Source organism: Artemia sp. Qi Xiang Cuo, chromosome 20 (genome assembly GCF_049724085.1).
Source record: "Artemia sp. Qi Xiang Cuo chromosome 20, ASM4972408v1, whole genome shotgun sequence".
Lineage (NCBI taxonomy): Eukaryota > Metazoa > Arthropoda > Branchiopoda > Anostraca > Artemiidae > Artemia > Artemia sp. Qi Xiang Cuo.
Window position 1 is genome coordinate 24,536,521 of NC_142813.1, and position 17,005 is coordinate 24,553,525.

The following is a 17,005-nucleotide window of genomic DNA, read 5'->3' on the forward strand; positions in this document are numbered from 1 at the left end:
TTCAAGAATTCAGGTTTGAAAGTATATGTCAAGAAGACTGAATCACTTAGGCAAGGAATAAATGAAGTTGAAGAGGTGATGATGGGTGACGAAACGATCGAACAGGTTGATGCCTTCACTTACCTTGGTAGTATTATTAGTAAGGACGGTAAGAGCAGTGAATATGTTAAAAGGAAAATAGATTAGGTTCAGGGTGTTTTTCCCTGTTGAAAAATGTTTGAAAGAATAGGAAGATAATTCTGCGGATGCAGATTAGAATGTTGAAAGCATCAGTGGCATCAGTGGTCAAGTATAGTTTCGAAACGTGGGGGCATCAGAAGACGGAGGAGTATTTGTTAGATATTTTTCAGAAGAATTGACTACGGATAGTTTTGGGTACCAATTTTACTGACCATATTTCAAATAGTAAGCTGTGTGAAAAACGTGGCACTGTCCCGTACTCCGGCTCTCTAGGACTACATATTGTGAAAGATCACCCTTCTTGGCCATCCATCTAGGGCCAAGCAAAAAGCAGATGGACCCTGAATGAAGAGAGAAAGGTTCGTAAGAAAGAATTCAAAGAAATTGAAATTTTTGGGATGATGTAGAAGGAAGCTATGATCATACTAGAAAAGCGGAGGGGCCTTTGCAGCTATATTGTCCTCAGGTGGCTTAGCACTGGAGTGTGTTGTTAGCAGTTGGCATAATAATAATAATAATAATAATAGTAGTAGTATTAGAAATAGTAGTATATCCAAAGCATTATCTCAATAAAAGGATATCAAATCTGACGTTCACTCATATACGCAGGGCTTTACAACACTGGGGGAGGGGTAAATAAAATTTAGTCACCATAATCAACTTCGTAAAATAATAAAAGAAACAGCTAGACCAAACAAAAGCTGGAAATTTAGGACTGTTCAAGCGAGAATAATCCACCATTTTTCAGATGTGACAAATCGATATAGCAAAGGTTACAAGGTATTCATGTTTCTTTGAATCAGAATAGCACATTTCTGTGTAACCGTGCTGATGTTTTGCTTGCTATGATTTATATGGCTCTGTTTTAAAGTATACATAATTAAATTCTCTGAACGTTTAGTTTTCATAGCTTGTTTTCTTCTTCTTTATTACAGAGGCTACCCAATATAATTAGACTAACTAAACAAAGCTAAAATGATTTACATTTCATAATGGCGGCAATGTCTTAGAACACTCCAAATGGAACTTCATTGGTTACCACAAAGTCATTCGTCATGTTATTGCGTTCTTATGGCTGGGATTAAATATACCGTGACAGAAGTGTGGGAATTTATTCTTGAAATGCAAAACCAAGAAATGAAATAACCTATATATTAATGCATGTGTTTCATTTACAGAATATTTTTTCTGTACTTGTGCTCACTGTCGACACAACTGAAACGAATTTAGAGGTTATGAGCCTTATTAGTTAAGTGTACCGCTGTCTGCTCCATAACAAAGCATAAAACTATTGAATATTTTATTATACGTACACATGCAATAGTTGTTGGACGTGGTAGATTGTTTTTTGGTTCAGACCGTTGTTAATTAAAAAGCAAAAACTTTTTTTTCAAATGGGAATAAACAGTGACATTAAAACTAAAAACAAGCAAACATCATGCTTTATATGTTGGGGGCACATCACTCCTTAACAGGGGCACCCGAGAGGAGAGTGGTATTGGTGCCCCCCCAACTTTTTTGCCATTCGGTAAAATTTCCCCCGAAGGCCAAAATTTCGGCAGATGTTTTTCAAAATCGGCCGAAATTTAGCAAAATTTTTGACTTGTGCCGAAAATTCGGCACAAATCAAGTAGCGATTCGGTAAAATTTACGAAGATCGCCGCCCCCCATAAAATGTGCCTCAGGATGCCCCTGCTCCTTAATCCATTGTTGTTTATGTTAAGGTTTTATAGTGCCTTTAGAAAACACTTCTTGTTCCAATTAAATATCTCTCGTGCCTGAGCAGTCATTCTTAAACAATTGGGACAGAAAGTCAAACTTTAGCATGAAGAGCGAGTAGTTTAGGAGGGGTAGCCCCCTCACATACGATATAGCTTATGGTCCTTTGAAACTTTAAAATATTCTTCACTATCAGATGCAACGCACTAGCAATGCTTAATCAGAGGCAACGCTGTAGCGTTGCCTATAGTAAGGGCCATACGGCTCCAATGTTTATTATTTTTTTTTTCCCAGAGGCACTTCATATGGAAGGGGTTATCGTAGAAGCTTAAAATGGGGTTCATTAGATTGGAAATCGGGAGTTCTAGTGCCCTTTTTAATAATCGAAAGTGATTGGAGGGCACATAGCCCCATGCCCATCATTCCCCCAAACACATCCAATCAAAATTTTGAGATAGGAATTTTGTTCAGCGTAGTTGATTTCCAAATAGGAAATATATTTTTGAGGAGGATAATCCCCCAAAACCCTCAGGGCAAGGGTTTAAACTTATGCCCTGGGGGCATATAAGGTTTTCATAGAAGGCGTTGTCATCGAGACTTCAAAACAGGCTCATTCGATTGGAAATTAAAGAGATAGTGCCATTTTTAATTGTCTAAATTGATTGGAGTGTAACGAGCCCCCCTCCCCCCCCCCACGCCCATCATGCTCACAAACACATCAACAAACTAGATTGCTCGAGTCTTTTTGTTCTGATTAGCTTATTTCTATATCGATAACGTATTTTTGAGGAGGACCCTTCTCTAAAGCCTTCATAAAACAGGGATTATGTTAAGTCCTGGGGCATATAAGGTTTTTATAGGATGCGTTGTCGTAGAAACTTCAAAACAGGCTCATCCGATAGGAAATTAAAGGGCTAGTGCCCTTTTTAATAGTCGAAAGTGATTAGAATGCAACTAGCCCCCCCCCCCACGCCCATCATGTCCCTAAACACATCCAATCAAAATTTTGAGATAGCCATTTTGTTCAGCGTAGTTGATTCCCAGATAGAAAGTATGTTTTTGAGGAGAATACTTCCCCTCCGCCTTCAGGGCAAGGGTTTCATGATATATCCTGGGGGCATATAAGGTTTTTATAGAAGGCGTTTTCATAAACGCTTCAAAAAAGGCTAACTTGATTAGACATACAGATGGCGAGTGCCCTTTGCCATTTTCAGACATGGTGGGAGGGCCCATAGCCTCCCCCCCACGCCCATCATTCCCTCCAATACCTACCCGCAACATTGTGAGATAGGTAGTTTTTTCGGTGTAGGTGATTTCCAGATAGAAAATATGTTTATTAGGAGGAAACTCCCCCACAACCCTCATGGCAAGGGTTTCAAGTCATGCCCAGGGGGCATATCAGGTTTTTATAGAAGGCGTTGTCACTAGAAACTTCAAAAAAGATTCATTCGATTGGACATTCAAAGGGATAATGCCCTTTTTAATTGTCAAAAGTGATTGGAGGGCAACTAGTCCCCCCCTACGCCCTTCATTCCCCCAAACACATCCAATCCAAATTTTGAGATAGCCATTTTTGTTCAGCGTAGTTGATTTCCAGATTGAAAATATATTTTTGAGGAGGACAGGCCCCCACAACCCTCAGGGCAAGGGTTTTAAGTTATGCCCTGGGGGAATGGAAGGTTTTTATAGAAGGCGTTGTCGTAGAAATTTCAAAACAGGCTCATTCGATTTGAAATTAAAGGGCTAGTGCCCTTTTTAAGAGTCGAAAGGAATTGGAGGGCAACTAGCCCCCCCCCACGCCCATCATTTCCCCGAACACATCCAATCAAACTTTTGAGATAGCCATTTTGTTCAGTGTAGTTGATTTCCAGATAGAAAATATGTTTTTGAGAAGGACACTACCCCACAACCCTCAGGGCAAGAGTTTTAAGTTATGCCCTGGGGGCATATAAGGTTTTTATAGAAGGCGGTGTCGTAGAAACTTCCAAACAGGCTCATTCAATTGGAAATTCAAAGGGCTAGTGCCCTTTTTAATAGTCGAAAGTGATTGGAGGGCAACTAGCCCTCCCCCCCTCACGCTCATCATTCCCCAAAACATATCCAATTAAAATTTTGAGATATCCAATTTGTTCAGAGTAGTTGATTTCCAAATAGAAAATATAATTTTGAGGAGGACACTCCCCCACAACCCTCAGGGCAAGTGTTGTAAGTTAAGCCCTGGGGGCAGATAAGGTTTTTATAGAAGGAGTGGTTGTAGAAACTTCAAGAAAGGCTCATTCGATTCGAAATTCCAAGGGCTATTGCCTTTTGTAATAGTCAAAATTGATTTTAGGGCAACTAACCCACCTCTCACGCCCACCTTTTCCCCAAACACATTCAATCAAAATTTTAAGACAGCCATTTTATTAAACGTAGTTTTAAGTTCTGGAAATTAGGTCTTTGAGGATTACAACTCCCCCTAAGCCCTCAGGGCAAGGTTTGTAATTTAAGGATTCTCCGAATCCTTCATATTATTTCTTATGGAAGGGATGCTAGTATAAACTTTAGAGGGCTCATTTGATTAAAAATTGAAAGTTCTTGTTCACTTCTCAAGAGTCAAAAGAGATTGAAGGGGCAACTAGCCCCTCTCCCTCCTCCACGCCATAAATGCATCAGATAAAAATTTTGAGATCGACATTTTGTTAAAATAGTTCAAAGCTCTGATAACAAAAAACTCCGGTCCTTAATAAGTTATGCCCTGTGGCATAACTTATTAAGGGGGTATTATAACTTATGGGAAGGAGTTTTGTACGGTAAGAACACAAAGAAAATATATTATAATTATACAATTATAAGGTTAAAATATATACTCTGTGAGAGATGCAAAATTGCTTTGGCACACAAAATCCTATTAAGGCAATTCCAAACAGTCGTGATCCCTTTGTGTCAGCAAGTGAAATGGTCTAAACCCCCTTATTGGAGCTATTTTTTCAATCCATTCATTGTTGTCAATCGCTGTCCATAAGTTATGCAAGCTGTCTATTGTTCATATATAAGGTTTTTATCAAAGAGGTAATCGTATAGATTTTGAAAAAAGCCTCATTCGATTTAAATTGAAAGTTCTAGATCCGTTTTTTAAAGTCAAGAATAATCTGACAGTAAACCGCCCCCCCCCTCATACCATAGAAACTTGAAACTTTTTGAAATCAAAAACGAACAAAAATTAATTAAAAAAACTTTCGGAAAAATAAGTTTTTCAAAGAAAAGTAAAGGACATTTTAAACTTAAGGTCAGCAGACACAACTACATTTTAAAGTGCATAAAAGACACGACTATAAATTACTATTAACGAATAAATGAAACCCGACATGACCAGCAATCAAACAAACGATCATTGCAAAAAACATACAAGTAATAATGTAAATTAATTAATAGATCTTAAAAAGAGTAATGTTTAGATCGAATATGAAAATCAAGCTTAAAACGAAAACAAATATTTTGCTATTAAATTATAAATGAAACTTAAAACGAACAGAAATTAAATAAACAATCAATGCGAACAAACATACAACATATATTAATATAAATGAATAAATAAATCTTAAAGCGAGTGAAACTTAAATTGAATATGCAAATCAAGTTTGAATCGAATAAAAATAACTACAAACAAGAGTTTGGGTATCGTCTCACTGCAGAAGCCTAAAACCTGCTGCGTCATTGGTACTTTACTGAAAACGAATTATATCACAAATGGTTTCTTTTGCACTTAACATTGAAAATAAATATTAAAAATACAGTAAAATATTGAACTGATGAGCTTTTAGCAATTAATATCATTATGCATCAAATATTCAGTTTAATTTATTAGTTCTTTTCAATATTGGTCAAGACAAATATAGTTTCACTACAAGCGAAATTTGGATACTGCCCACTTCTTTAACTGTAAAAACCTAAAGCCTTCTGCGTTATTGGTACTTCACTGAAAACGAATTACTCGTATATTACAAATATATTATTTTCCAGTTCTTACAGCATTGAAAATGAAAATAAAAATTATAGTGGAAAAAAATCTTGAACTGATGGATCTTTCAATAATTAATAACATTATATATTTAATATTCAATTTGATTTTGTTTATACTTTCCAAGACTGTTCAAGAATCATATAGTTTTGCCATTTTTTTTTTTTACTCTGCCATTTTTTGTAACTAATAGTGTTAGTTTGTTATGAAAACATTCTATGGCTTCTAGGCATTTCTATTTGAGAGGAAAACTGCAACTCAAACTTTGTGGAACATGCATTTTCTTGCATGAAACACCGAAATATAATAAAATGTCAAGTTTCGGAGTGTTCCACCACTCGCAAGCAAGTGCCATTGGTATTTTTGAATCCGCATGGTCAATTTAGGCGGTGGAGGGTAGGCTAATTCTCGTAGCAGCCCCATCCCGTCGTGGTATGGTTCACATTTTCGACACCTGGCGTCCGGACTATCATATAATCTACCAAGCATACAACTACCCCAAGTCAGTATCAATAAATAAATGAAACCCAAAACGAACAAAAATTAAAATAAATATTAGAGTCAAATTCAAAACGAGCATAAATTAATGTCAGTAGGGTTCAAAACACCTATGCTTTCTAAAAGCTAGAATATAATTTGTACTGTACTGAAAAAAAATTCAAATGAGTTTACTGAAAAAAAAATGTGCATTGTCAATATAATATACATATGCTGATATTTGTTCCCTAAAATTTTAAATAATTTTTGATTTCTTAAAGTTACAAAAGTGAAAATATTTCAAAGAATTGTTTTCAGTAAAGCGCCAATGACGCAGTAGGTTTTAGGCTTCTGCAGTGAGAAGATACCCAAACTCTTGTTTGTAGTTATTTTTATTCGATACAAACTTGATTTGCATATTCAATTTAAGTTTCACTCGTTTTAAGATTTATTTATTCATATATATTAATATATATTGTACGTTTGTTCGCATTGATTGTTTATTTAATTTCTCTTCGTTTGAAGTTTCACTTATACTTCAATGGCAAAGTATTTTTTTTGTTTTAAGATTGATTTTCCTATTCAGTGCAAGCATTACTCCCTTTAAGATCTATTCATTAATTTATAGTATTATTTGTTTTGTGTTTTTGCTATAATTGTTTATTTAATTTATGCTCGTTTTGGGTTTCATTTATTCTTTAATAGTAATTTCTGGTCGTTTTGAGTTTGAATTTTAACAGGTATTTGTATCTCTTGAGCTTAAGTTTAAAATGGCCTTTACTTTTCTTTGAAAAACTTATTTTTCGGAAAGTTTTTTTTTTAATTAATATATTAAAGAACCATTATATGGCTTCAAGGTATGCTTATTTCCTTTTTTTTTCAGAGCCATGTGTGGTCGTATTAACTTCGGAGGGTGCTAATTTGATTAAAAATGGATAGTTCTACTGCCTTTTGAGTGCCATTTGTACCATATTTGATGCAAAAATAGTGTAGCCCCCCGTAGAATCGACAATATTTGATGCAAAATAAGTGTAGCCCCCTGCAGAATCGACAAAAGGCTTTAATTATGCTAGATGCTTTAAAGAATCGATAAATGATTCCAGAATCTATTGAAAGTGTTCCTGTACTTAAAATCTTGATAAAATAGGAATACTGATTCAGAGCTTAAATCATAACATATGCAACCAATGCTAATACAATAAAATAGGTACTCCTGTGCTAAACGGACTCTTTTATACACTGCAATGGAAACCAGTCATGAAATAAACGAGACGCGTGATAGAAAACAGGTTTATGCTGCCTTGTGAGGTATAAACAAAGGGTATCTCACTCCAGCAACTATTTTTAAACTGTTTTTTTTCGGGGTTTCGGGGGGGGGGGTACATTGGTTAGGTTTGGTTACGTATTTGATATATGGTATGCTTTGCCCCCCCCCCCCTAATGTGCAAATATAAAGCCCAAATTTGTTTCTAAAATATTATATTTTCATCCTATTTTATTTATTTCATTAGTATTAACCAAACTAGCAGTATATAAAAGAGTCCGTTTAGTACAGGAGTACCATAAAATATAGCAAGCTTAAGATACTTTTGTTTCTTATTGAGGGTGTTTAATCTTTTTCCGGGTCTGCTCTACTCTGAATCTCAGACAGAGATCCCCCCCCCCCACAAACACACTATGATTTTTACAAAAGCAACATTTTGTGTAGGTACCATTTTATTTATTTTATGTACCTTGTTTCTAAAACTATTAGAATATATGCAACCAATGCTACTACAATAAAATATAGCACGTTTCGGGAGGTATTTAAGATACCTCCCGCAAATGGAAAATACTTGTAATGCATGAGTTGTCTGACCCTTAATTGAAGGTCCCGCAATTGCAGTGTGAGGTTGGTTCGAGTGATGATCAATTCGTATCTTAAGTAGCTTCTGGTCAAGATGTCCTTCATTGTTCGTTTTCTCTTAAAGTTAATTCATTTCTTTCATTCTTCATTTTTCTAACTGAGTTTTGTCACCAAACTCGAGCCATGTTTAATTTTCTTCTCTACGTTTCCCTCGTCAAACCTTCACATATATAATTTGGAACCACAAGCATGCGGAAATCAAATCGTAAATCATAGGCTCATTACATCCGTAGACCAATTCGAGTCTTTTAGCTGCATTGACTAGTAGTGAATAGTGACAAAGTATAAAGACCTCCTGGGGGAGGGTACTTATTTGTCCAAATAATACGATTTCACTGATAGCAACTTACGGTTATTTAAACACTGATGGATAGAAATAGCCAGTTCATAACGTCATATCAATCATTTATAAGGTTCTAATATCTATTGCAAGTAATCAGACATTTAAGCTGTCACGAAATACCACAAACAACTGTTAAGTTAAGAATTACCTACAGACTGTTCCTGATGAAGGAAGTCTTTGGGTGATAATTGCTAGACATTATATTGGTTATTAAATTCTATTTTGACAGATGTATTTCCTTCTTCTGAGGGTGGGGTAATACTGTTAGTTTTGTTTTCTCATCAGCGGTTCAAACCAAAACAGTAGTTAGTAGACCCCGAAGCCGCGCCGAAAATTCGGCGGCGCGCCGCCGAAAAAAAACGGTGGCGCGCCGCCAAGCATGCATCAGCGCGCTGACGCCGCCACTGATTCTAGCAGTGGCGGCGTAACTAATACGCCACTGTTTTTTTTGTTTTTTTTTCTCTCTTTTTTGGTTATCGATATCGACCTCCGGGCTTCAACCGTCATCCCGGCTAATCTGTTTCTTAAAGATAAATACTTTCATCTTGGGCTCCCCATGTATATCGGTTCGTAGGAAGAAGAACAAATTTTTCTTGAAACAAAAATTCTACTTTCCACTTTAAAATTCTGTTCATTTTTCTTTCTGATTTTTCGGATGAAAAGAGGTAGATAAAAGAGCATTAGGCAATTCAGGATGTTATCGCAATCGAGCTGCCTAAGTAAAGAACAATGTTGGCACAATGTATTATCTATTTATTTTTTTTTTTTCATACCAGGGCAATTCGTATCGAAGGAGTTGTCGTAGAAACTTCGAAAAGGGCTCATTTGATTGGAAATTGGAATAGCTAGTGCCCCTTTTAATAGTCCAAAGTGATTGGAAGGCAGCTATCACCTCTTCTACGCCCACCATTTCCCAAAAACATCCAATCGAAATTTTAAAATAGCCATTTTGTTCAGAGTAACTGATTCCCAGATAGAAAATATTTTTTGACGAGGTTACTCTCCCACAACCCTTAGGGCAAGGGTTTTATAATTATACCCTTGGGGTACATAAAAACAAGTTGGCACAATGTATTATTTATTATTTTTTCCTTTATACCAGGGCACTTTATATCGAAGAAATTGTCGAAGAAACTTCGAAACGGGCTCATTCAATTAGAGATTGGAGTGGCTTGTGCTCTTTTTAATAGTCGAAAATGATTGGAAGGCAACTAACACCCCTTCCACGCCCACCGTTTCCCGAAACACATCCAATCAAAATTTTGAGGTAGCCATTTTGCTTAACGTAGATGAAAGTTCTAGAATTTATGTCTTAGAGAATAACAACCACCCTAACAGCTCATAGGGTAAAGGTTGTAATTTATGCCCTGGGGGCATATAAGGTGTTTAAAGAAAGCGTTGTCGTAGAAACTCAAAAAGGGATCATTCAATTGGAAATCGAAAAGCCTGGTGCCCTTTTTAATAATCGAAAGGGATTGGAAGGCTTGACATTTTTATAGTAGAGATCGATGTGGGTATAATGTATTATTCTGTTGTTGTTGTTTAGACCAGGGCACTTCGTATCGAAGGAGTTGTCGTAGGAACTTCGAATGGGGCTCATTCGATTGAAAATAGAAAGGGCTGATGCCCTTTTTAATAGTCGAAAGTGATTGGAGGGAAACTAATTCCCCTCCCACGCCCACCGTCCCATTTGCCTTTATGTTTAAAAAGTAAATGTTGCCTTAAGATTAAATCAAAATGCACTGTGTTAATGCTAATTCCAAATAAGGCATCTCAGCAGTATCCTAAGAACGACTGAGGGTATTACGTTCAAACTTTCGGGGCTTCTTCTGCTCTTAAAATTTTACCAAATCAAAATAGCGTAAGTGTATCCAACCTATCAAAGAAAGTAAAGAAATTTTTTTGCGAATGATATCAAGTTTTCCATTTCAGGTCAACTAGAGGAGGTATGAAACTAAATTAGACACTACTATTTGTGTCCAGATTTTTAAAAGGGTCTATGTTGTTAAATTTTGCTTAAAAAAAATTTCCAGCATACAAATAGCAGGCCAAACTATAAATTCTTAAAAAAACGAAAAGATTCGAAGTATTAGTTTATTTTTCCCTGAAAAGACTATGTCAATATAAAACAAACAGAAATTATAAAAAAAAACTGTTCCCACAAAATAAGTTTTTCAAAGAAAATTAAAGAACTCCATTGAACAAAAAATGAGTAAAATTAAAATCAAATAATCTACCAAGCGTGAAACTACCACAAATCAGCATTGATAATAAATGAAACCCAAGACGAGCAGAAATTACAAGAAATAACCGATTCAAACTCAAAACGAGCAGAAATTAACATAATTTGGGCTCAAAACCCCTATGCCTTCCGAAGGCCAGAACATAATTTGCACTTTACTGAAAAAAATACAAATGAATATGTATTGTCAGTTTAATATGCATATCCTGATATTTAGTAATTAAAATGTTAATATTATTTGATTTATTAAAGTTATAAAAGTAAAAAATTTATATTTTTTAGTAAAGTGAAAATTATGTTCTGGCCTTAGGAAGGCATAGGGGTTTTGAGCCCAACTTATGTTAATTTCTGCTCGTTTTGAGTTTGACTCGGTTATTTATTGTAATTTCTGTCTGTTCGTTTTGGGTTTCATTTATTTATCAATGCTGATTTGTGGTAGTTTCCCGCTTGGTAGATTATCTAGAGCTAGTATAGAAATATATCTATAGAAATTAATTATATTTTTTTTTTTTTTTTGCTTAGTTAGCAGAGCACACTGAAGTTGTAGTAGCCTTAAACTTTGACTTGAAACGTTATTTGACCTTAAACTTTGACCTTAAACTTTGACTTGAAACTTATTTCAGCAGATACAAAGAAGAAGCCCATTTTCGGCATTCTGTGGGACCCCAAGGTCCAATGCTAGTATCAGATCCCGCGAGTGGCAGTTTACGCCTGTAAAGTTCTGGCTGTACCGGCCACAAGTGCCCCAGCTAAACGGCTTTTTAGCACGACAGGACTGATAGCGGCTGCAAAAAGTTCAATGGCTCCAGGCAGAGTGAACAAACTCACTTTTGTTATATCAATTGTAACTGAACTGATGTAACCGATGATTTAAAATTGTTGGTGTTGTTAAGCCATGGTATCTGACTTGTATACTGTGTTTTTTCGATGTTGTTATTTGTTGTTGTTATTTTTCACTTCCTTTTCGTATGTATTTGATAAACAGGAGATGTTTGAACTTCAAACTTTGAAAGTTATACACACATGAGCCCAAATAATTAACAAGAGGGAAATGACTAAACACGGGATTTTATAGGAACAATGCAATGTTAAACATAAACACAACATAGGTTTCCCTGGGTCTAGTGGCTAAAAATGAGAATTCTACTTGGTCTGATCAACGGTGAACATAAACACTTTCCGCACGGCCCAACAAATTCCTGTTTTGTCATATTGTTCTTGTATGTTTTTAGCCAACCATTTAAAAATCCTTACTAAAATAGAGGTTGAACGTGCTTGGTGAAGTGGAATTTTTATTATTATTTTTAATCAGAAAAATCGGCGCTGTCGCGTGCCGCCGGTCAGAAATCAGCGGCGCGCCGCCAAAAAAATTAGGCCGCCGATACTAAATCACACATTCGCCGCCGTCCTGTCGGCGTGGCGCGGCTTCGGGGACTAGTAGTTAGTGTCAAAATTTTTCAGGATTTGGGGTCAAATATAACACACGAGACTAATACAGTTGTTATGACTAACAATTCATTGTGGCATTCAGCTAGTAGACACTGATTAATGTCTGCAGCCTCCATCATTACCTCAAGCTATTTAGAACCCCAGATTCTCCCTCTTGTCCCGCAAAATTCCACATTTCCTTCAAGTCCCTACTCGTACATAGCCTCTTTTCCACACATTTGAGGGCGTCTGAATCCCTCCCTATCTATGATACAGGAATCCTGTTTTTGTGCTCTCATAGTGGTACCAAAGTATAACTACCATGAGTTGGCCTTTACTATAACTGCAAACATACGTCCATGGTGAACTCGAGGAGAGGCACTCACCGAAGAAACAATAGCCTATTTAACGAGACAGCCTTGTACTAAATTTTGAATAGTGGATCCTGGATTAATGACAGCTTGTATCGGTTCATAATGTATAACACTCCACTGTGCGTCTCCCTTTGATTTTCTCCCGGTCAAAACGTTACGTGTATTGCAATTTTCCACACAGTCCAGGCACCAGGCTCCGAAAAACGTAAAATCTTCATGACAAATCTGTTTTATGGGATTTGAAAGGGCTCTCTAGTCAAATTGAACCCGCTGAGAACGTTTATACCCGAAAATAGTCCCAGTGGGTCTTGGAATTACGAAGAGTCATATACTTAAGTCTCATACCTTCAAAGATACTGAGATATGATTTGTCCGGTTTTTATTATTAAAACCATCAAATAATGCTCATTTTGAAGATCGACCTAACTGAGCAGAAATGCGAGTAAGCAGAAATGATTTTAAGCTTAAAACTAAGCTTTTATCGAAAATTTGATCCCAGCTTTCCTTCTTTCTTCCATTGGGAGAGTTTGCTTTCTTAAGAAGTGCAAACACTTAGTCCAATTTTTGTTTGTCAAGTATAAGAGATAAGTTCTTTTTTTAGAAAGAAAGGGTTTATTCATCAACAATAAAGATAACAAAACCTGAAGCAAAGCTTGAAACACTCTTTTGTCCGAACAGCTATGAGTAAGAAATAAATAAAGTTTTGTGATATATGGTGTAGAATATCCTATAGAATTTATGTTTTATTTTAATTTCTTTTAATTATTTTGTTTGTGTTTTTGGGGTTTGTGTTTAGAGGGTTTGAGTTATCACTGCAGGGTAAGATAAAGTTAAAAAATATATATAAATTTTAAATTAGTGGCAACTGTAGAAGGGTTTCGTTCACGAGTATTCACTTCTCGTGGACTCGTTCTGGCACTAACATCTATAGTCCATGATATCATTTCACCCCTTTCGATTCAAAACACGTCCACTAGGCGTCTATCAGAGGGTTTCCACGTCTGGATTATGTTTTAAAAGATATATTTTTGTATTTAAAAAAATAAGATTTTAATAACATCATTGAAACTTTGTGCACTCCATACGCCAAATTTTACTTCCCAAACCTGCCACCATGGGCGTTCATGGCACTAGTGTCTCTAGTGTATTTTTACCTTGTTTCTAAGGGGCATACGACGGCATTTTTATTGATGGGGAAGTTTTCAAGAGGGGGTGTCAACAATCCATCACCCTAAGAGTCCATTTTTTAACTTCAATTGGGGTAAGAAATTTGCGTTTCTCAAAGTTTGTTTTCTGAGACTCAACATCTTGCAACGTTACGTCACTCTTTCCTTGTAATTTTCTGGCAATAGTTCTTAATTCAATTACAATTTTATCATAGAGACAATTTACGGAGTCAACACAGCTCCATCTTAGGAGTGCGGGTTCGGGGGTGAAAGTGCTTTAAATCTTTCTTTAATTTAAACTTTTTTCTAATTTCTTATTCTAAAATATTTTTTTTTATTTTTCTGATCAACAGGGGGAAGTCCCTAGGTCCTACTGCTACTCCTACTCCTCACTCTATATCAGGGCGCTTTTGGGCCGACCGTTCTCTTAGAATTTCTTGAATTTTAATGTTATTTCTGTTTCCTTACCGTACATATTTTTTTTTACCGTACCTTAAAACATCTTAAAGGACATAGCGGAGTCCTCACGATCGTATAACATACGACAGCACTTTAAGGAGTTTACTCGTTCTTCTTGCATGATGTAGCATTTTCGTTTTAAAATATTAGTTTTAAGGTTTCGGTCTTAAAACATTTTATGTTAAAAGTTTTAAAGTTTTAGTTTGAAGTTGTAGTTTTTATGTTTAATTTTTTTTCAAGATTTTTCATGTTTTGTCTGGGGCATACGAAGAGTTAGGCATTCTTGGAACTCACAGCCCAGGCCTTTCCGCACCTACTGGGGCCCTCACCCTAGATCAAAAGACCCCCCTTAGGTTTGGAAAGGTTTTATAATAAACATCGATGCTAGAATAATAGAAGAAAGATCATTAAAAGAAAAATTGAATTTTCTTCGTACCTTTTTAAGTAGCAAAAGCAAGTTTTTCAAAGCTAAGTGGCAATTTCTGCCATTTTGTGGAGCAAATTTTGGTTCTAAGAGTTCCAAAAAAACATCAAGTGAAATTCTGATGTAGGCAATTGAGTTAAATTTGTCGATAAACTAGGTATTGAGCTTTCACCTTAAAAAGTTTTCTTAGTCACTTGGAATAGATTAAATAATAGAATGATGTTAGAGAAGAATGATATTGGAATTTTGTTCTTTAGTTCTCAGGGTCTCGTGAGGCGTTTACTATGTCCCTATACTATGTTATGAGGTACCCCGTATCTCAATTAATTAAAAATAAGTACGATAAGAAAACAGAAGGAATATGTAAATTATAGAAATTCGAACAAGATGGCCGGCTCAAAGACCCCCTGAAATAGAGTAAGGGGGAAGTTCCCGAAAGACTGGAAAACACAGGGGTGCGAGTCCCAAAAGTATAAAACTGTCGGTATATCCCTGACGAAACATAAAAATCTCGAAAACTAAAAAATTACCAATATAAAAGTTGAAATTATAAAACGAAACGTTAAACAGTTACAATTAGAAAAAAACGCAGCTAAAACTCGAAAACACAAAATACGGGTGCTAAAATTATGAAATTACACGAAACAAGCAGTTAAAACTTAACAATGGAAATATAAAACGCTGAAAAGCTGATAAATGGTAAAAATACGACAACAAGCAAAAAATCGTGAATCAAAGAAATTCAACCAGTACGGCCAAACCCTCAAACCCTAGAAGGATCATAACCTCTCATGATTTGGACCTAGGAACTTCCCCCTAAAAAGACCAAATGTTTAAACGGTGAAATTACAGAAAACAAGCAAGTAAAACTTAATAAATGGACACACTAAAAGTTAAAAGGCTGATAAATGGTAAAATATCATTGAGCAAATTTAAATTGGAGGAGCAATTATGCTTTGCAGCGAAACTGAACATTGTGCATATAAATAGACTTTAAGCTGCATTAAATGCACTAGTGAAATATATTGATGAAAACAAATTGAATCAGTGATTATTATTCTTGTAATTATAGTCAATAAAATTGTTTCTAAGTCGAAGATATTTTTCTTTCTATAGTAGGGTAGCATATATTTTTTAGAGTAGAAAAAAGAATTCTGGTTAGTCTGAAGTTGGTTGTGAGAGTGTTAGGTCTCTAAAAAATGGATAGATTTGAGAAAGAGCGAATCATGGGGAATCTTGTGTTTATGGAAAAACTGTTGATTCTAGATGATGATTTTCTAGAGTTATCTATTCAAAGGAAGATATTTTCTCAGGGAATGCTTATCGATCTAATGAAAACTGATTCTCCGTCATTAGACTATTGCATGAAGCTTTTACATCCTGCTCCAAAGGCATTTACACAATTTATTGACATATTAATCACAACAGGACAAAATGATATTGTGGATATGATTGTAAACACTAGCTTAGAAATTTAAGACTTTTTTTCGCGACAAAGATGCTGTTCAAGGACGATTTACTCCTCTCTCTCTCTCTATCCTACCCAGTTTGTTGATCGTAGTAGCTCAGTTTCATTTTGGTGATGAGAGTGTCAACACATGAAAAAATGTTCCATACATGTCCACTATGCATGTATACACTAGTCATATGGCCATCGTATGATACTTTTAAAATTATCTACAAGTTTGATGAAAAGTAAAAATTATACGACACATGTAAATTGTATAGAGGATATTCTGTATAAATTAAATAATGTAATTCCTGTCTTGAAGGGGTGTGTGACTCTCATCCTAGAGGGCACCTATGCTCAAATTGCCACTATGATAAATGTTATCTGTGGGAGAATACTTATCCTGGTATAATTGGAAAGAATCCTAAGCGCGATTTTAGTTTATTGCTAAGAGATTGGTATCGTCGTGGCTTTAGATTGTTTTGGGAGGAGGGGCCGGGTCAACGATTCAACTGTTGGAACAATGTAAGATTTTGGTTTATACGTCATCGTTGTGAAGACAATGGCTATTATGATTACAAGCCTACTGATTTTTATTTGGCAGTTACGGAATGTGATTCGCCACCAGAAGAAATTGTTTGTGACATTGCTTCAAATAAGCAAATAGAAACATGTGAATTCTACAAAATGAATGAGAATAGTATCATTGACTATACAAAGAGATATCATAAGAGTGAAGTTACACTCAACTGTAGAAAATGCGACCCTGACATTGCAGTAAACCAGGATCAGTATACAGTAAATTTGGATAATCTACCCGCATTTTTCTTTCGCTAA